The following is a 20,694-nucleotide window of genomic DNA, read 5'->3' as shown; positions in this document are numbered from 1 at the left end:
TGATGTGGATTGAAGTCCCATCAAGAAGATGATCGACGTCGATGAAGCAGGAGGCAGGTTGGAGGTAATAAAAACTTGAAGGTATATTGCAGCGAAATATTTACAGTCATATGTGCAGCTTGCCGAAGCACACTGATGGTAACATAGACATCAACAGCATCTTACTCTTCTACTTAACTTTTCTGGAGTTAGAGCCTAGAACACTGTTACAACATACGACGAACCGAGTCTCACTGTTCGACCACCGAGTGGTTACGGCCCAGACAAAAGTTGCATCGTACGTAGTTTTACTGATCGATCAGTTAAGTGATTACAGCCTAGACTGAAGGGAAATGAATTCCGGCCAGTCTTAAGTACCTTGCGGTAAACAAAGAAAAGGGGAGGTGGCCACTGGTGGTCCGCCTCAACATTCCCTTATCCAATCCGTTTATCCTCAGATTAAGCCACTCCCTACTGGGCTGTCTCTAATCTCGACAGCAGTGTCTTTACAGTTTAGACAGGCGTTTTGGCACTCTTTCCCATCGTGGCTCTCCCTCTCCTTATCCCACGCTTTCAGGGAATCTCACGGTTGAAATACATCGGCATTGTAGCCCTGGTGCATTCACGCCATTTTCCCACACTCGTCGAGTTTAACCCATGGGGCCGGGGGTTAAACGGTTCCAGGAAACAAAAGGTGTTTGCGTATCCTCGCCTCCCTTGCATTCGGGCCGTGCATTGCTGCGAAAGCACGTGTCGGTCGTTAGAGTGTCCCCTCGAGCGACAGCGGAGAGCAGGAGATGTTTGTCTGCCTCGTCTTCCCACGCGTTCGGGCCGCTCTTCCCCAAGCCGGCCTCTGAGAAGAGAACGGTCGCGTGACCGCAATGCCCGAGGGCCAGCGGGGGAGACGAGCTGCTCAAAGGAAGCCATTTGCTTTCCACTGATAATTGTGCAGTCAAAGACCGTGCAGAGAGGGAGCCGAGAAAGAAGCTTTGTATAACGTACGGTGCCGCGCCGTCCCTTCTGCACGTTCGACTTATGAGTGGCAAAACATAACACTGACTGACATACTCATAGAGTTGCTTAGGAGAAGGTACAGGCAGGCTAGCTGGCTACACATGATATGAGAACCACACCGCAAAGACAAAACATCTACTTGCAACAACACAGGCACTGTGTAAAGCACCTGTGTTGTGGTCAAATGTTTTGTCCTTGTTTCTGAAATTTGTGTTCTCATATGACCAAATCTGTTCACAATATGACACGTTTTTACATTTCATTCACAAGCATTACATGCTCGTTAAATGGGTTATACAAATTATGCTTACAAATAATACAAGTACGAGAGGAAGCTAAGTGAGTTTATATGAGGATGTGTGATCACGAAGAAGGCAATGGAGAAAAGATTGCCCACATAAATTTAATGACATCTCTTCTTCAAGAGGACCATTGTGTGACTGGCTGCCAAGTAGTTTAAATGTGAGGTGCCGCTTATATAGGGACAATATTAGCGGATAGAGGTAGCCCAGATGGCTGTGACCACTATCGTCCTCTTCAAAACCTCCAAGAAAATGGCTCGTAACAATACTGTTAAATGTATTGCTACGATACTGGGAGAACGCATGGAAGAAGAGGAGAACGACGCGGGGGACGAACTGTGATCTGCTCGATCCCTGGACTCTCGCATCCATCATCTCTTGTAAATAAACGCATCTCACCGTAACAGTATTGGTGGACGTGCTGGGTACAGCAGAGCAATCGCGGGTGAACGATCACGGAAGCGCTACATCTGGAGCTACGCCGAAGCCGCCAACTGGCCGGACTACCACCCCTCTCTATGGACCCGATTGCCGACAGCGACAACATGCGGTCTTCGTCTGGCGCTACGTGGCCCCAACACGTGGTGCCACGAACCTTCTCTGGTAAGGCTGGAGAAGACGTCGACGAATGGCTGAAACACTACAATCGTGTGAGTAGATACAACCATTGGGATTCGGCCTCCCGGTTGACCAACATCGGATTGTTTCTGGAAGGAATGGCGTTGGTGTGGTTCAAAAACCACGAAGAAACAATAGCGACGTGGGAAGAGTTTCAGAAGGAAATAGCAAGCTGCTTTGGGGACCCTTCAATGAAGAAGAAGCGCGCTGAGCAAACTTTAATGCAGCGTGCTCAAGTGCCCGGCGAGACTTGCACAACTTACACTGAGGAGATCTTGAAATTGTGCAAGTCTGTAGACCCACGCATGAAAGAAGATGACAAGGTTGGGCATCTCCTCAAAGGGATTGCTGAAGATGTCTACAATTTCCTCATCGGAAAGGACACCTTGGAGTCTGTAGCGGACGTAATCCAACACTGCCGCACGTTTGAGACTCTGAAGGCTAGGCGCATCACTCCCAAGTTTGGTAGACTTGCCAACGTCACTACCGTTGCAAGTGTCGACGTCACTCCAACACCACCATGCGATCTTGCCGCAACGATTAGACAAATCGTGCGCGAAGAACTTGGACGACGTGATGCTGTCACCACGACAAGGGCACGTGCCAGTGATGCCTCTCTGTCATACGACGCAATGTGTGCTGCCGTTGATACCACGGTGTACGACGTACCCCTATCAGGAGCACCGGAGCAACCAACCGACAACCTACATCGTTGCAGTGGTCTCCAGAACGCCTTCATCCAACCACCTACAATGGTGTCCTCGTGGGACAATCACAGGTACACGGTGCCTCGTGGAAGGTTTGGTGACGTGCGTGAGGCCCCTGTGTGCTTCCACTGCGGTTTCCGTGAACATGTGGCTCGATTCTGCGCTCAAAGACGTCGCGCACCCCAGCGCCACTACGAGGGACCACCGGCTTCTCCTCGACAAAACAGCTGGCGCGGTGGTATGCGCTCAATGCGGGACACGTACGTCGGTAACGGCTTCCAGCAAAATGCCCGCAGTGACACGCACGTCGGACGCAATTTCCACCAGAACTTCCGCAGCGACTCGCCCTCCTCCGTACGAAGCTTGACGCCCCCTACTGCGCGCCAGCACCGTTCTCCATCTCCTGGTCGCCGTGTCACTTCCCCACCGCCGAGAAACTAGGTGGTGCGGTCGATGGAGGTGAGGTCGCCGAACATTTGTTACTATACTCGGCGACAACTTATCTTGACAGTGGAGCGAAGGCTACGGAGGCGGGGCTTCCGCACATTCGTGTTGCTCCGCAAGTAGTGCGGCAGCTTGCGGCTGATTTCGGTTTTGCTCGCTGCATTGCTGACTCGTTTAGAAAATTGTATACACGGAAAATGGGAACGGGACGAACACTTCGATTGTTCGGCGTACATTTTAGTGTCATATTACGAGTATATTTTTTCTTGGAGAACTAAACCGCGCGTTTGCGGCCGCACACTGACCCACTACGTCACGGACGCCATGTTTACTTTGGAAAACGGGCGTTCTGAAAAGGTGATGCTGTCTAAGAAATGGAAAGAAAAGGAAGGCATTCTTGCAAAGCGAACAATAACCGTATTTTACCTACGACTTTCCGCAACTGTTTGAGTCTCACAATAAATAGACCAGCATTTATTTCAGCGAGGCAAATGAGAAAATTATCAGTAAACTTGAGTACTATTTTCTGGCGCGGAAGCAGGCATGCGCTTCGGTTCTGTAGCTTCCATAGTGCTGTCAAGAAAAGCTGTCGCCGAGTATACATCCACCTATGCCTCCACCCGTTTCTATGACACAAAATAAGGTCCCCGTTATCGTTGATGGACTACCTACGATGGCTTTAATAGACACTGGAGCAGCTGTTTCGGTCATGAGTTTTAACTTTAAACTGCAGCTAGGACATAAAGTGATGTTTCGCTGGAACAGCAGTGCAACATTTCGTGCAGTGAGTGGGGAGATGCTAAGTCCTATCGGTGTGTGTGTTGTGAGTGTTACTTTGGGCGACAAGGTGTTCAAGGTAGAATTTGCTGTCCTGGCTAGCTCCACACATGACATTATCTTGGGGATCGATTTTCTACGAGAGTGTGGCGCCGGTGAAACTTTGCTGTCGGCATTTACTGACGATTCCAAGCGCTGCCAAGGGTCCATCACCGTCATTGAGGACGTCCTCTTGCCACCCAAATCGATGAAGGACGTACCCGTGGACACCTCTGCCTCAGACGCCGGCACATTTGATGTTCTTGTGGAGCCGGTTCCTTTTAATTGCGCCAAGAAAAATGTGCTCGTGCCGCGTTGCGTTCTTTCCATCAGCAATGGGCGATCGGCTTTGTGGGTGTTAAATTATTCTACTGAACCTGTCATGCTTCCCAGTGAAATGCGGCTCGCTCTCTTCAACAAATGCGAACAGTTTGATTGCGTCTTTAAGCGACCAGAGTGTAGACCTTGTGTCTAAGCATGTGTATCTAAGAGTGTATCTAAGCATGATAAACAAGTCGCTGTCATCAGAAAAACGCCAAGCCTTGGTCAAAGTCCTTGCCAAGCATGCCACTGTTTTCGACTTTGCACAGAATGAAGAGCAAACAAGTGTACCCGATTCGCGAACTCGTCACGTGATCGACACAGGATCCGCTCACCCTATCTGGCAGAAACCGTACCGTGTGTCATCTGCAGAGCACAAGATCATTGCTGAACAGGTAGAAGAGATGTTAAAAAAAAAGGTCATCCAAGAATCATGTAGCCCTTGGGCTGCCCCTGTGATTCTTGTCCGGAAGAAAGACAGTACATGGCGATTCTGCGTGGACTACAGAGGCCTCAACTCCGTTACTAAGAAGGATGTGTACCCGCTTCCCAGGATTGATGACGTCATTGATTGTTTGAATTCTGCATCGTACTTCTCATCCGTGGATCTCAGGTCTTGATATTGGCAAATTCCCATGCATCCGAGTGACAAAGAGAAAACGGCATTCATAACCCCAGATGGTCTCTTTGAATTTAATGTAATGCCTTTTGGCCTGTGTAGCGCTCCAGCCACGTTTGAGCGCTTCATGGACACTATTTTGCGTGGACTAAAGTGGGAAGTTTGTCTATGCTACCTTGACAACATTATAATTTTTGGCCATACATTCGATGAGCACAACCGTCATCTAGACATTTTTCTAACCTGCCTTGAGAAAGCTAAGCTCACCCTGAATTCTAAGAAGTTTCACTTTGGCAACCGTGAGACTCTGGTTCTCGGTCACCTGGTTGACAAGCATGGAGTTCGACCCGACCCTCAGAAGGTCGCTGCAGTTAGCAGCTTCAAACCACCTCAGTCTGCACGAGAGTTGCGAAGCTTTTTGGGCTTATGCTCGTACTTCCGTCGCTTCGTGCCTAAGTTCGCCGACCTCGCTTACCCTTTGACGTGCCTACTCAACAAGGATGTGCCTTTTCAGTGGTCAGCAGAATGCGAGTCATCGTTTTCGCAACTCAAGTTTGTTCTTACCTCAGGGCCCGTGCTTCGCCACTATGACCCATCTGCTGCCACAGAAGTACGTACCGACGCCAGTGGTGTAGGTCTCGGCGCCGTCTTGGTCGAACGCCATGGAGCTACTGAACACGTCGTTGCCTATGCCAGTCGTTGTTTAAGTAAACCGGAGCGCAACTACACTGTGACAGAGCAGGAATGCCTCGCGGTCGTATTCGCCGTCCACAAGTTTCGCCCGTATATCTACGGACGCCGATTTTCCATTATCACAGACCATCATTCTTTATGTTGGCTCACTGGACTACGTGGCCCATCCGGCCATCTTGCTCGTTGGGCGTTACGACTGCAAGAACATGACTTTGAAGTTTGTTACAAGAGCGGTCGTCGTCATGCCGACGCCGATTGCCTCTCGCGGCTTCCTCTTCCGACAACCGAGAGTGACGCAGACAACTTCGATGAATATTTAGCAGTTGTCGACGCCCCATTTCCTGACCTGACCACTTTTCGCGCAGAGCAACGCAGTGACAACAGTCTCGCCCCTTTCTTTATCTCCGGAACGAACGGTCAACGCAGTTTCGTCGTAAAGGACGATGTTCTTTAGAAGAAGAATTATTCCGGCATAGGCGCCCGTTTACTTCTAGTTGTGCCAACAAGTTTGCGATAACGCGTCCTCCGAGCTATGCACGACGACCCTCATATGGGTTTTTCCAGGACATATCAGCGCACACAAGAACACTTCTTCTGGCGTCAAAGTGTGACTGCATACGTTGCGAGCTGTGAGCAATGTCAACGCTACAAGCGTCTGACAACCGAGCCAGCAGGACTACTTCATCCCATAGCACCCCCTGGTTCTCCATTTGAGGTCACCTCACTGGTGTTGACCTGCTCGGCCCTTTTCCGCGATCAACGAACGGCAACCGATGGATTATAGTGGGCGTCGACCACTTGACATGCTATGCCGAAACTGCGGCAATTCCTGCAGCAACGGCCACTCAAGTTTCGCAGTTCGTGCTGTCGCACATTATATTACGCCATGGATCCCCACGTGTTATCATCAGTGATCGCGGGTGGCAATTTATTGCCGATGTAGTTGAAGACCTGCTTTGTCTCGCTAAGTCTCATTTTCGCCACACCACCCTGTATCACCCGCAGACGAATGGTTTAACCGAAAGAACCAACAGAACTCTCGTCAACATGATTTCCATGTATGTTGATTCCGGACACAAAACATGGGACGCCGTCTTGCCCTTCATAACTTTTGCCTACAATACTGCACAGCACGAGACGACCAGATACAGTCCATTTTATCTGCTCTACATACGCCAACCCCGCACAGCTCTTGACACTATTCTTCCTTTCTCTGAAACCGACCAACCTACTCTCGCCGAAACCCTCTGCCGTGCAGAAGAGGCCCGGCGTATCGCCCGCCTTCGTACTCTCGCTTCCCAGAAACGCTCTAAGAACCGTTACGACGGACGTCACCAACACGTATTGTACGAGAAAGGCGATTTGGTGTGGCTTTGGACGCCGCTTCGCAAGCGTGGCCTATGTCAAATGTTCCTAGCCAACTACACTGGCCCCTTTGTTGTCATGGAACGTCTCAGCGATGTCACGTACGTGATATTTCGGCTCTTGTCTACTGGCCGCCGCTCAAGCAAGACCAACGTCGTGCATGTTGCCCGCCTCAAACGCTTTCATCGTCGCAACGAAACCTGACTCGCCTGGTGGGCATCGTCTGCAAAGGGGGAATTGCTACGATACTGGGAGAACGCATGGAAGAAGAGGAGAACGACGCAGGGGACTAACTGTGATCTGCTCGATCCCTGGACTCTCGCATCCATCATCTCTTGTAAATAAACGCATCTCACCGTAACAGTATGTATCACTATACATTTAACATTCAAATGGTAATAAGTTGAAATCCTGATTAACCCCATCAATATTAAATTGCAACAATGTATAAAATTATGATTTTCTTGGAAATACAAGCCTCATTCTCTTTCTTCAAACATTCAGGAATTGGAAAAAGTACTCATTCAGCGAAAACTTGCTTTTACACGAATTGCCACTGTCACAGAGGATAATGTATGAATTGCCCCTGTTAGTTTTGGTGTCAATCTCTGCCAATTGCTGGTAAGCAGAGCATGATGCTTGTCGGTTATTAACCTCACGTCACTTTACACTAACAAAGACCGTTAAGGTTTCATCGGTGGGATACTGACTTGCCAGGCCATGATACATATATCTGCCAACTATTAATTTAATATGACGATTATACAAGGGCTCACATGCCGCAACAAGTATCCCTACAAGTAGTTTGTAATGCTTCCAAAGTTGAACTGCAATCATTATAAGAAAGAGCATTAGAGACACTAGCTAACATTAGCGCTCAAAAGCACATAACCATCATTCCACTCAATTGTTTGAATCAAACCACAACATCACACAGCTATACTTAAATGTCTAGGAGTTGTTCCAAGTAGGAAAAGTTTTCTCTTTCCTTATTTTTTTTTTCTTAGAATTCCTGGTGTGTGTGTGTGTGTGTGTGTATTGGCAAGTAAATACAGTAAAAGCTAGTTAATTTGGATTTCACGGGACCAGAAGAAATGTCCGAATTAATTGAATGCCGAATTATCTAAAGTATCAAGAAAACAATAAACAGATATCTGTTATATATATACACATTCAATTTCTTGATGAATGTGTAAGTGCTGTCCTTTTGCATAAAAGTGGGGCAAAAGCCGCAACTTTCGTCATTCTGCGACTTATTTCTCAATTCAGCGACCGTGGTGCTGCAGATTGCCATGCACAGACATGGGCAGGGTTCCCCATTTGGGGGGGGGAGCAAAGTTTCAGACCTCCCCCCCCCCCCCCCCCCACCGCCCGGCCCCTGATTGGTTGGTCGAGTCCAAAGGACAAAATGCTTCACAATGGATGAACACAAAATGAAAATCAAGCGATGGCATACTTCTCATAGTGGCCTGCCATTGGTTCCTGGCTTTCCTGAAGTAAAGATGGGAAGTAAACAGTCCTTGGAAGGCAACATCAGCATCCTGCAGCCACCATTACTGTCAAAAACTTGCGTGGCCATAAGTGAGTAAACATATGGGGTAGATTTTGGGTCCCCCTCCTAGGTGATTGGGGCGCGGCCACCCCCTCTGCCCCCACCTCGAGTGCACGCCTATGCTCCCATGCATAATTAACCCGAAACGTGCTCTGTACCCCTCCATTATTATGTACCGCCGCCACCACCACCACGATAGTTCTTCTTCCGCAGGTATAGTGGCCGGCAGCTGATCGTTCGTTTGTCACGATGTAGCAAACTAGTTTTAGGCCAGCACATACCGACCGCGGCTGAAAGCTCTTCGTCTTCAACAGCTTCTGCCACGTTTGAGTTTTGTGACATTGTGCGCGCATTGCATCAAGTTAAAACGAAGCTGCACAGTGCCGGATACGCACACGGACAAAACCGTGGTCACTAACTAATGAAGACAGCGATGAGGACTCCGCCGCATCATTCCGGTTGTCTGCAAACACTGTTTTTGCTCTCTTACGTCACACATTTGCAGCGCTTCGCACTCGGCACGCTCTGGGAATCGTCCGAATTAACCGGGGTTGTGGCCAAATATGACAGAAGTAACGACAGTTTGATGCCATTAAACAATGTATATGCAAGCTGGGACCAGGGAACATGTTCAAATGATCAGATTTTCAGAATTAACGAGTGTCGAATTAACGAGCTTTTACTGTAATGCTTTCAGATGGTAAAAGGAGCTACAAAATGTGCAAGAAGCATTGGTCGTGTCTCCAAAAAAAGCATTCAACATTACAGCACAAGCAGCAGTGCTCTCAATAAATGGTGTCAAGCTATGAGCTCCAAGCTGTCTCAGCTGGACCAACAGCCATTAGTAACCAACTCAGCCACATGCAATGACAACCAGCCGAGATCAAGCCATACGAGCTACGGCCATACTGAATCCCACTTGTATGTAAACAGTGCAGTCCCAGCTGGCTCACCAACCCTATTGCACCATTGAGGCCAGTTTTGCAGCTTTCAAGGCCTACAGGTGGCGAGACTGGTCATCCAACATGGTGGTCGTTGAGATTATCGCACCGATACAGACAGTTTATAGAAAGTGCACATTTGACGAAGACTGCAGTGCTTTGAGCTTCAGTTGCCCTCGGATTTATGTTTTTGTGAAAGCAGGGGAGCAGGAACATGTTGTAATAAGTAAAGGAATGTTGGGTACCACATAATATAGGAAGATAAATATGCGCAAAATCGCAAATAAGGCAAACACGCCCGTCGCATTGCTAGCAGCGGTTAACCGCACTTTACAACGCCTGCTGCGTTGTTATAACAATATTATAATGGGAGTCTTCGTAAATATCTCTCAGTAATATCAGATATATTCTCGGAGACTTGCTTTATTTTATTTTTGCTTGCATTGCATTCTGTAGCGTAGCTTGTTCAGCTCACTTAAAAGCGCAAAGCGGAGTAAGCAGACGAAAAAACATGCACTGCCTTACACGACCAAAGCAGAAGAACCACTTGAGGCATGTCCAATTACCGACAACATGATTTTTTATTGCGCTATCTCAATTAAAAAAAAAACAGCGGAATACACAAGAATTAAGTCGGCAAGCAACGAATGAAACCAGTGGCAAGATGCAGTATTCACGTTTAAGAAGTGACTTTCAGGTTACTGCTTTACCTTTTTGGTGTTTGAGAAGTGCAAGAAATGACATGGTACGAGGCAGGGATGACAAAAATGGCGCCCTCAGCAAGTAATACCAAACAAAAAGTGCTGGACACCTGAAGGTCACAGGGGCACTTCACAGGCACTTCAGACGTGGAATGATGCGATGACCGTTTTGAAACCGGACCGTGCATTATAAATTAGAGGTGGAACACATTTCTTACCAGTTCTGGTACCGTTTGCACAGCGACCGTGTCGAGTGGAGGAACGACGCACGAAAAATGTGATATGAGGTGCAACCCTGGAAGTACACTCAAAGCTCAATATAACGAACACGGATATAACGAATTATCGGTTATAACGAAGTAAATGAAGAATAGTCTTGTCATAGCTACAGTGTTACAATTAAATGTCTATAACGAATTTGTGGATATAACAACGTTATTTTCGTGGCAATGTGACTGTTATAATGAGGTTTGAGTGTAGCTATACTTGGACACAAAATGGGTGCTACATACATTCATGGGCCTTGGTTATTTGCTTGCTAAACTTAACCCTCTTAACTATTCACGGCTTTTTGAGATGCTAATCTGTACGGGATGCTTACTTTGCCTCCCGCTGTACGCTGTGAGCATCGAGGCCTGCAGTGAAATCAGTTGCCTTTTAGGGGCGAAGCACCTTAAGGCCGAGGCTTGTCTGTCCGTTTGGCGTGTGTGCTCATGGCACAGCAGCGTGTAAAATCGAAACATCAGGTTTAACAACAGACTAATATCAATCATAATTGTGACAACACAATATGACACACCTACAAGCACAAACCCTTTATACTAGTCGGCGACTTCAACGTAGAGATTATGGACCTTAGGACCTAGCTTTGTCGTTGACTCTTTATGTCACTTTATGTCACTCAATTAACATTATATGGAGCAACACTCGGGTAACGTATGGTTACTCACCCATACGATACCCAGAGCTTTGCCCACTCGTCATGATTCACTTTGTGGAGATGTGTGTTTTTTCTTCTTACTTTCCCTTCAACTTGAGAAACTCAGTGTCACGCTAATATCGAGGCCGTTCACAACGTTGCAAAACAACCACAAACGAGAGAAAACAAGTGGTAACATTTGCTTTCTCAAGCAGGTCCAACATTTCAATAATCTCGATAGAGCTTCCGGCTGCCACTGCTCGGCGGCGTCACGGTACGTGAAAGTTGTGAATAGGGAACCAGTGCCGGAGTTCTCACGGTGCCACCATGGCGGTCAAAGCGGGCACATCTCGGCCGTTCCCGCGGACGAGAGTGGCGACTGGTAGAGGCAATGCAGGCGTGGATTGCCGAAACAAAAGAAAAGGAGGCTGGCGGTACTGTTCAAGTGCCACAATACGTAGGAATGAGGGACAATGTATCCTCCTCCGTTTTTTTTTTCCACATAAGCCATATGAATAAGAACGGAGGCAGTCAGGTGAGCAGAGCATGTTCTGCTCTTACTCTGCTCCATCGGGCTGGTTTCTAAACCGAATGTGGCATGTCAGCTAGATTTATTCAGTGGCGCAGACGGCCACCAGTGGAAACCAGGGCCAAACAGTGGAATTTAAGTGGCGTTTTGTCTCGAGTAGAACGAGCATGTTATGCAGCATGTAAAAATTTTTTCATCTGACCACCACCACCAAGCCCCTTCTGATGCCACCGTGCGAAGTGAACGATACGAGAGGCAAGTAGTCTACATCATTTGCAAACAGTTACGTAGGAAGAAAGCTTTGAGATGCGTGCGGAACCACGTTCGCCTAAGCCGCTTAACTATTATAAGAAATATGCACGGGATGCAAACTCGACACTCAGATGCCTCCATTTTAGCTTTATTTGTCCTATAGACGTTACGATTCTTGTTACGAATAAACGACTCCAGGCTTATCTTCCTGGAGCGAGGCGATGCTGTAAAGTGTCCTTCTGCATTGGCTGCCGTGGCGAAGTGATGTCGGAATTAATGCCTCGTTAGAGAAGTGTCAAATATCTTGGAATTTTACACGTCGTTTAATTTGCCCGACTTAATGTTTGTGTATGTGTATGTGCTTAGAATTAAGCTGTTTATCAACATCAATAACTGCTGGGGTTTTACGTGCCAAACAAGGCAGGGTTATGAGGCACACCGTATGTGGGACTCTGGATTAATTTTGACAACTGGGCTTCTTTAATGTGCACATAAATCTAAGCACACGGGTGCATTTAGATTTATGTTATAGGCCAATCTCCCTACTGTGCTCTTGTTCGAAGATACTGGAACACATAATTTTCACGCATATATTGTCATTTCTTGAAAAGAACAACCTAAGTGATAATAGGCAACATGGTTTTCGCAAAGGCAAATCAACAGTGACGGCACTCCTCGAAACCGTCCATGATTTTGCTGCTGCTATTGATGCTCACTCTCAAATAGACGTGATTTTCTTGGACTTCCAAAAAGCGTTTGACTGTGTTTTGCATTCAAAACTGTTATTAAAGGTTAGGACAATACTAAAGAATACCGCATTAGTGTCACGGATAGAGGCCTACTTGTACCACAGGCAGCAATGTGTATCATTTGATAATGTTTGCTCAACTCCTGCAGCTGTCGGGTCGGGTGTTCGGGCCGTTATTTTTCCTAATATTTATAAATGATATAGTTAATGCAGTGTCTGTCAAAATTAAACTATTCACAGACGACTGCATAATTTATCACTGAATTGACAACCTTCACGACCACGTCCAACTAAAAGAAGCTCTTCAACACATTGAAAAATGGTGCGAAACCTGGCAGATGAAAATTGATCCCCAAAAGACAGTTGTCATGAGGATAACTAGAAAGCATTCACCGCTACAACTTAGCTACTGCTTAAATAGAAATGTCTTGTCAGAAGTAAAATCTTTTAAATATATAGGTGTCATACTCGCATCCGATCTTCGGTGGAAGGAGCACGTGTCTTACATAAAGAAAAAAGCAAAAAGTAAACTAGGATACTTAAGGCGAACTTTGCGCGAAGCTCCTGAAGATATTAAGCTATTAGCTTATAAAACGTTTATTCGACCAATCATCGAATACGCATCAGTCGTATGGGACCCACGCACGAAAAGAAACACTGCCCACTTAGAAAGTGTCCAAACAAAATCGGTAAGCTTTATTTTTAATATGTACAGCTGGCACACATCGGCAAGTACGCTAGTGGAAAGGGCTGAACTGGAACCCCTGGAATTGCGGCGTCACACAGAAAGATTCGTGTACCTATAGAAGATTTTTCACGGTAAAATAGGAATAGGAAAGGACCATTTCATTCATCCTCTAAAGACGCGAATCACACGCTCTCATTACTCAAAAAATAAACTACGGGACTATAACTGCCGAACAGATGTAATTCAAAACTCATTTTTCCCACGAGCGGTAAGGGAATGGAATGGGCTCCCAGCTGATGTCGTGGAACGCACGACCACAGCAGATTTCACTCTGACACTTAAGGCTCATTTGTCAACTGTATAAATATTTGAATCTACTGAGTTTTTCTGTCAATATCTGCTGTGTATTTCTATCTGTATGTTATTTTTTTCTGGTCCTTTTTTCTTTTGACGATACATAAATTCAGTATCGGTTACCGGACATGCGACAAAATGCGCATATTCTTTCATGCCATGTGCACTAGGCGTTAATAGTATTTCGAATATAATGGTTACAGTGCAGTTACGTAGTATTGTGATTATCGATGTAAGTGTTGATATTATTGCTGTAAAAAGGTACTCAGTGTGTAGAATGCCGCCATAGCTTTTTTGATCTTTGCGTAGTATGTATGTATTCTTCTTGTATGTATTTGTATTTATTCATCTTTGTATCCCCACTTCTGCTTACAGCCTTCTTAGGCTAGCAGTACTTTACAAATAAATAAATAAATTTCGCCCCTATCGAAATGCTATCCCTTGGGCTTATCAGCGCGACACCCTACGTGCCGTGCTACCACGACGGTGGTTTGTTGGATCAACGTCTACGTGCATACACACCGCGGACTGCCAGAGCCTCAGGCTTGCCTCTGTAAGCACGGACTTATCAATGGAGGCTTGTCGACCTGCACTAACTCGACACAAATCCCAGCACGCAGCCAGAAAACGACGACGAGGGAGTCGCCACGACGACACACCACCGTCTCTTCAACTCCATATGCACAGATGTAGTCCGCGAAGCGTTTCTCTACGTTTTTGAGTGCTTTCCCGTGAAAGCAGCCTTCACACAAAGTTATTTTTTTCTCAACCACAGTGCAGTACGACTGGCGCAACGGCCGCTCGAGCCGTTTCTGCCAAAGACAAGCACGGGAACGGCACACGCGTGTGCTCACCACGGTACACTGCGGCCAGCTCGTTCTGCACGAACGGCCGAGCTACGTTGTGACTCCCCGCCAGGTGCCCTTTTTCGGCGCGCCACCTATCTAGCGCCGGTCTCCCATGGGAGCCAAGAAGAGCCAGTAAGAATTTCTTAAGTGTAAGGCGCAATGACAACAACAGACGAAAGGGAGTCACACACACACACACGTGGAGTGCCTTGTCAGGTGATGACTCTCCCTTCTGTCCCCTCAAAATATGCTGGACCAACACGCCCAGTCTGCCATTCTTATAGAGTAAGAATTGTTGCATGAACCAGGGGCACAATCTTGTGCATATGCTATGAGAGAACAGAACGAGAGGAAGTAAACAGCCAAGAGGAGAGTGCCCCGGATATCATCGTGCATGAAGAAATACAGAATTATCGTAACTAAACATCAACGTTTGGGGGCATTGCTCTTGAAAGCGTGAAGTCGAAGAGCACGACGACCTAAACGACTTATTTGCACTAATGTATCGATCGGGCGCTAGGTGGTGTTGCAATTTCCCAAGACATCAGGTGGTGGCATTAGTGGCCATTCTTGCAAACTGTCGGCATGAAATCGGATTAAGCCAGACACAAAGCAGGCTAATTCCCTACTCTGGCTCGAGCGTTCACATTTCGATCCGATCCAAATTGTCCGGAGACCGTTCTACATCCGTTCCTTCGGACGGAACAGCGCCTCCGTTCGTTCTTTGCCTAGCAAACGACGAAACGATCGACGGCACAGCCTCTTCCGATTGCGTCCTCCCGTCGGACGTACGCGAGCGAGCCTCGACAGTTCCCGTGCAGTGCAACGGAACGTTCCAACGTAGAACGCGCACGAGGTCGCATCCCAGTGGAACCGGTTTCATTTACAGTTACAAATTTTCATGTGGGATACGAACGGAACGTTCTAAGGTAACGAGAATGCAACCAGCACCAAAAGAAAACTGGCAAAAGACCAAGACAAGGAACAGGGATAGGAAGGATCGTCCCGTTCCTTCCCGTTTTCTTGTCTCGGTTTTTTCCAGCTTTCTTTAGATGCTGCTGCCATTCCCTTTACCTAGAATATGTACCAACTTGGCCAACAAGCCACCCTAATGAATGCAATGTGCTGCACATTTACGCTATGGAGTACGCCTCAATTCTGCAATTTATAGAAATAAATATTGGGTCGGGTGACACTGGCCACGACGGTGTGTACTTTACAGGGCACAATGAGGAAGAGTGCTTTTCTAATTTCTGATGAAACCAAGAAACGGCCAAGGCCTACGCATCGTTGTCCCTCAGGTGGTGTCTGACAAAGGAAGCGAGCCCCCGATAAGTTTTCCTCTTTATCGTTTCGTCATTATCCTTTGTGCCGTTCTATTATGAACTCCGACGAAGTGAGAAAGGGTAACGGGCACGTGCCACAAAACGCTCTTCGTCACTTTGTTGCCGTCCCATGCAGCCGCTGCTTTAGTGCAAACCACTTCCGACACGTAGCCAACCGGTGCAGCGATCTACACTTCTGCGAGGAGGATACGTAAAATTGTGAAAAAATATCCCATTTGTTAATTCTAGTGTAGCACTCGTTACGCATCATACGTATGACTTTATTTCTTTGACTTTGCAAGCAAAAGCACAACCGGCACAACTCGTCACCGTTCCATTTGGAACCCAACTGGAATCCAGTACAGCTGTACTTCATTTCATTGTTACTTACCCAAAAGGCCCATTGGGCATTACATAGTTTTTGTACAATGAGCACTAACAGTTTTATGCACACAACAAAGAATACAGCGGCGCTAATAACACATGTATAAACACTCCCGTATAAAGAAGTACTTGCGGTCTGCAAAGGTGAGAATATGCAAAGAAAAAAAGAGAAAAAATATTCACAGAAAGCAGCACGGCAATTCGGACATGTATATACTAAAGCGTGAGACGATTTATTTGATACGTCGTGAAAAAAGGACCGGAATACACTGTAATAACAGTTCGAAGAAGGTGTGAGATGTTCCGAGTATGTTTGTGGTTATATTAATTGGTGCTAAGCAATAGGAAATGTTCTGGTGCCTCTGAACATTTATCGGCATTTTCTTCTCCGCAGCCAATTCCACGCCTGGATTGGCAATTAAAGAAAAGAAAAATGAAGTACAGGTGAATGGTTGGCAAACTTTACGAGAGTGGTCCAGCTGTAGAAACACTACAGCTGCGTCGTCATTACTGAGGTAGTATAAGGTTGTGATATGCCTCATGAAAGAATATTAAACAAGATGCCTACTTTCTGGGGTTGCAAGGTCAAAGCTGTCTTTGATTTTAGATACACTTGAATAGGCAAAGTAATATGACACAGTGAACCTAGCAGTTCTGTTTTGTGATGATGATTCTAGTCTCTTGATGTGGTATGCTCGATCAGGGATCCAAACAATTGAACAGTATTGAAGTGTGGATTGAAATACTGAGTTGTAGGCAAGAAGTTTTGTGCCCTTATTAGCATGGTGAAGCATGCGTTGGATGAAGGCAAGAGTCCGGTTTGATTTACCAAATAGCCAGTCAATACATGTGTTCCACGTTAACTTAGAAGTTAGATAAACGTCTAAGTATTTAAATGTTCAGTTACCTCATTATTTATAGTGTGAGCGTGCAACACTAAGTTATTAGAAGTAGTAAACCACATTTTGTTTTCTTATTGTTCATCTAGCAATCATGGCTCCACTCATCTTGTTTTCGCAAGCCGTTATCCAATTCTTCATAATCGCTGGGGTCAGTAACAACGCAATAAATAATGCAATCATATGTACTGTACCACCGTTGTTATTTTGGTGCTTTTTTGTTTGCTTTGTTATTTTATTTTGTGCGACTGAGGGTAAAGTAAATGAAATAACTCGTCGGTTTCCACCTGGGCCCCGTTTCACGCGATCTCAATTTTCTGCAAAACAGTGCACGTGGCGCGACTGTAGCATACACAGCAATCGCTCGGCAGAGCATACATTTCGGGAGGCTCTGCTCTGGTGGACACTTTTGAAGTTCGACGACTTCGTTCTACGACGTCCATTAGAGATTTCTGCTACTACGTAGTTTGCCTACAACGTCATAGTTCGCTTTTCACCACCGACACCAACCTGCGCACGAAACATACCTAAAAGAGAAAAATGTCCGGCACTCTGGGCAACCGATCCTTTCCTCATCGAAAGCCGCCACACCGGGATGCTTAGGCACGCTGCAATGAAAGCTGCTACCGTATAAGTTCCGTCAACTTCGATCCGTTTAATTTATTGCGAACATCAATGACACGCTCGTGCTGCTGCATTAGAGCGAGCCCCTTCGTTCGTGCGCCGATGAAGAAGACGCCCACGCACATGGGACAGAGCGGAGGAAAACATTACGCCGCGCGACTCGCGTGATAACAGCGTATATACATGCTATATCGCTAGCAGCACACGGGCGCACGCGACTATGAGCGCTGACGCCGCCGTCAGTGAACAGGGTAGATCAGTAGACGAAGAGAGTCTCACCGTTGTCGCAGTCTTGCGGATCCTCACACGACTGGCCACCGCCAGTTCTACATGCGGCCCGCAGGGACGCAGTTTAAGAAAGCGCAGATTAAATGAGGCCGCTGCACAGCCACTCGACACTTGCCACCAGCGCTGATCTGTAGCAGCAGGATACGGAGGATCAGCGTTAATGCAATGCAGCGAAACCAACGTTAAAGGGGCTGTGGGCCACCCTCTTCGTACACGCATGCCTTGCAGCCGCTCGCTCCTGCGATGCCGTCGAGCTTCGCCTTTCGGCCGCAGGTGGCGGCTCGTACCTAGCAAGCGTTCAGGCGTGTATATATAAAGTAACGCTTTCTGACGATTCGTGCATCATCATAAACGTTATAATCTTGATCATAAATACAAATACACAGACGTCACAGAGTTATCCTAAGGCAGCGACCATGTCGTCTGTTCGTTTGAAACGGTGTCCGTGGCGACTCACATGGAAGCATCTCTTGATACATCACTGCTGGACACTAACGGCGCCAGAAACCGTAAGTGAGCGACGAGTACGGCGTTTTTCATTCTTGTACACCTGGATGAACGAGCGATTATTTATTTACACGGTACAATATGTTGCGAACGCTTAATTGTCGGTACATGCAATATCAAAGGCAAGGAGCGAGCAACCCAGCAAGGAATAATTAATAACCGGGAAAACAGGACACATGGTGAATTCTCATTAGCAATCAAACTCGAGTCAAACGAAATTCGTAGAAACGCCTCGTTTAAAGTGGCCAGGATATACACACAGCATACAGGCCAGGGCTGGAATAAGCTTATTTGTATTTGGCGTAACGGGATATTCTGCAGATACATTTGCAGAAGGACGAAAAAGTACAGCAATAGTTGTTTGTATTTGGGGGATGCTCCGCAATAACAATTGTTGAGTGCAGCGCATTGAAACTTGCTAGTCTAACCGTGACCAACGTGAATTGAAGGTCAAATAGGCTAGCCAGCTTATTCAGCGTCGGTTCGGTCTCAGCTCACAAGGCTCGAGACGCAGGCACGCCTTCGTGGCCAGTATAGCATATATGCCACACCTCTTCTCGGGTCAACCATAGATACTGAAAAAAATAAAGGTGCTGCACCGGTGAGAGACAGCGACTGTCACGGCCTCCGCTATATTGCCTTATGTACCATTTTTTGCATCTGGGGAACCTTTCGCAGCGATTCCCGTGTTCTACCACAGAGGTCTTGGATATAAACTGCTCTGAAAAATGACCCCATGCAGGTCGTCAGTTGTGGTTGCAGTGTAAAAAGCAATGAACATTAGTGAAACACACAGCGCGAAATTACGTCCCCGTCGCACTATGCTACACCACATTAGCGCACCCAGGATTTCTCTCAGGGGGGGTTGAAATTCTGAGAAGACTACAGGAATGTAACGACAAATGAAATGTGTGATACCAAATAATAATAATAATAATAATAATAATAATAATAATAATAATAATATCAAATGTGATGATGATGATGATCTTTCAGCGTTTTGCAGCAAGATATTGAAAATACTTGAGAGGGCCGAGAAACCACTCAGTGAAGCAGCGCACGTAGAAAATAAACGGCAAATTGAATAAACCAACGCGTAATATAGTTCCAACAAATCTGTCCGGCAAATACTTGTTTTTGTAAACTTTTCAGCTCCATGTAGTGATAAGGGTGCTGACGCGCGGGCCGGCTGGCGATCGCACAATGCTGTTATAAAGCAAATGATTACTATGGTAGCGCAAACAAATCGGACGCAAGAAAGGCACACGAGGACACCCCGCGCCGTCTGCCTTTCTTGTGTTCCATTTATTGTGTCTTGTGTCCGATAGGCACAGTAATCAGGAAATGTCATACAAACAAGCCCCGTTGACAACTTTAGCAGTTGAAAAATTCTGCAACTGAAAATTTTGTGCATAATGCGAGCAGAACATCCTATATTATACTTCCTTCGAGCCTCGCCAAACTACAAATCTGAAAGTGCATCGTAAATATTGATTGTAAACTTTCTGGCATTGATTATAAACAGTATGCACAGGTCAGTGCAGCACACGTACAATACAATTCTCAGCTCACGGATAAACTGTTGTAGCCACGCTTACCGATTTGCCATATTATTCGGGTGCACAGGTTCGGCGACTGAAGTACCCTCTGATAAGTGACTGATCGATTGACGCATCCGTAGGCGCTATGTGCCGAGTCATCGGTTCCTTCTTGGCCGTAATCGGGCATTCCGGTGTTTTTGCTGCTTCTCTTGAATTGGAACACGGAATCTTTGTCGGGAAGTAGGTGAAGATCGTGTTCGACTGGCACGTCAGCGAGATGTCTGGTGTGGTAGGTCACTGTCGACGCAGACTCGCGCAGCAGACACAGAAGCAAGTTCTAGCAAAGCGGACTTTTCCGTCCGATGTACAACATACAAAAAAGAAGTGGTAAAAAGAGAGAGAGCGGGAGTTGCCTACTGGAAAAAAAAAGAAAGAAAACGTGGCACCCCAATATACCTTTCGCATTTTCCAAAGCCCCTTTTTCTTGTCCCACGGCCTTCAAAACATTTACTCATTCTGCCACGTCGTTTTACTCCTCCCGTCTTTCCAACGTATGGATTTCGCGTAGCATTCGTGCTTGCTTGGGGTCCCTGCGTGTGTGCAGTACTGCGGCATTGCTGGCGACGCACACACTAGTTGCTCCAAGGCTTGCTCAGAAATGCAGGAACGACAGTGTGTGTGCTTAAACTAATAGCGTCATGTGCTCGAGCTGTACG

The 20,694-nt window shown here is 46.7% G+C and overlaps 1 protein-coding gene across 4 annotated transcripts in view; it reads right to left on the bottom strand.

Moving 5' to 3' along the window:
• The window catches only part of LOC119391025 (CUE domain-containing protein 1), a 166,035-nt gene extending 147,894 nt beyond the window's left edge, over positions 1 to 18,141 (bottom strand). For all 4 annotated transcript variants that reach the window (XM_037658729.2, XM_049415021.1, XM_049415022.1 and 1 more), the window contains exon 1: positions 17,922 to 18,141. The gene's annotated coding sequence lies outside the window, so the exon portion shown is untranslated. The remainder of the gene's footprint in view (positions 1 to 17,921) is intronic.
• Positions 18,142 to 20,694: the final 2,553 nt, after the last annotated feature.

Source organism: Rhipicephalus sanguineus, chromosome 4 (assembly GCF_013339695.2).
Source record: "Rhipicephalus sanguineus isolate Rsan-2018 chromosome 4, BIME_Rsan_1.4, whole genome shotgun sequence".
In the NCBI taxonomy this organism is placed as follows: Eukaryota; Metazoa; Arthropoda; class Arachnida; order Ixodida; family Ixodidae; genus Rhipicephalus; species Rhipicephalus sanguineus.
Note: the sequence above shows the minus strand (reverse complement) of the source record. Positions and strands in the feature narration are given on the sequence as shown.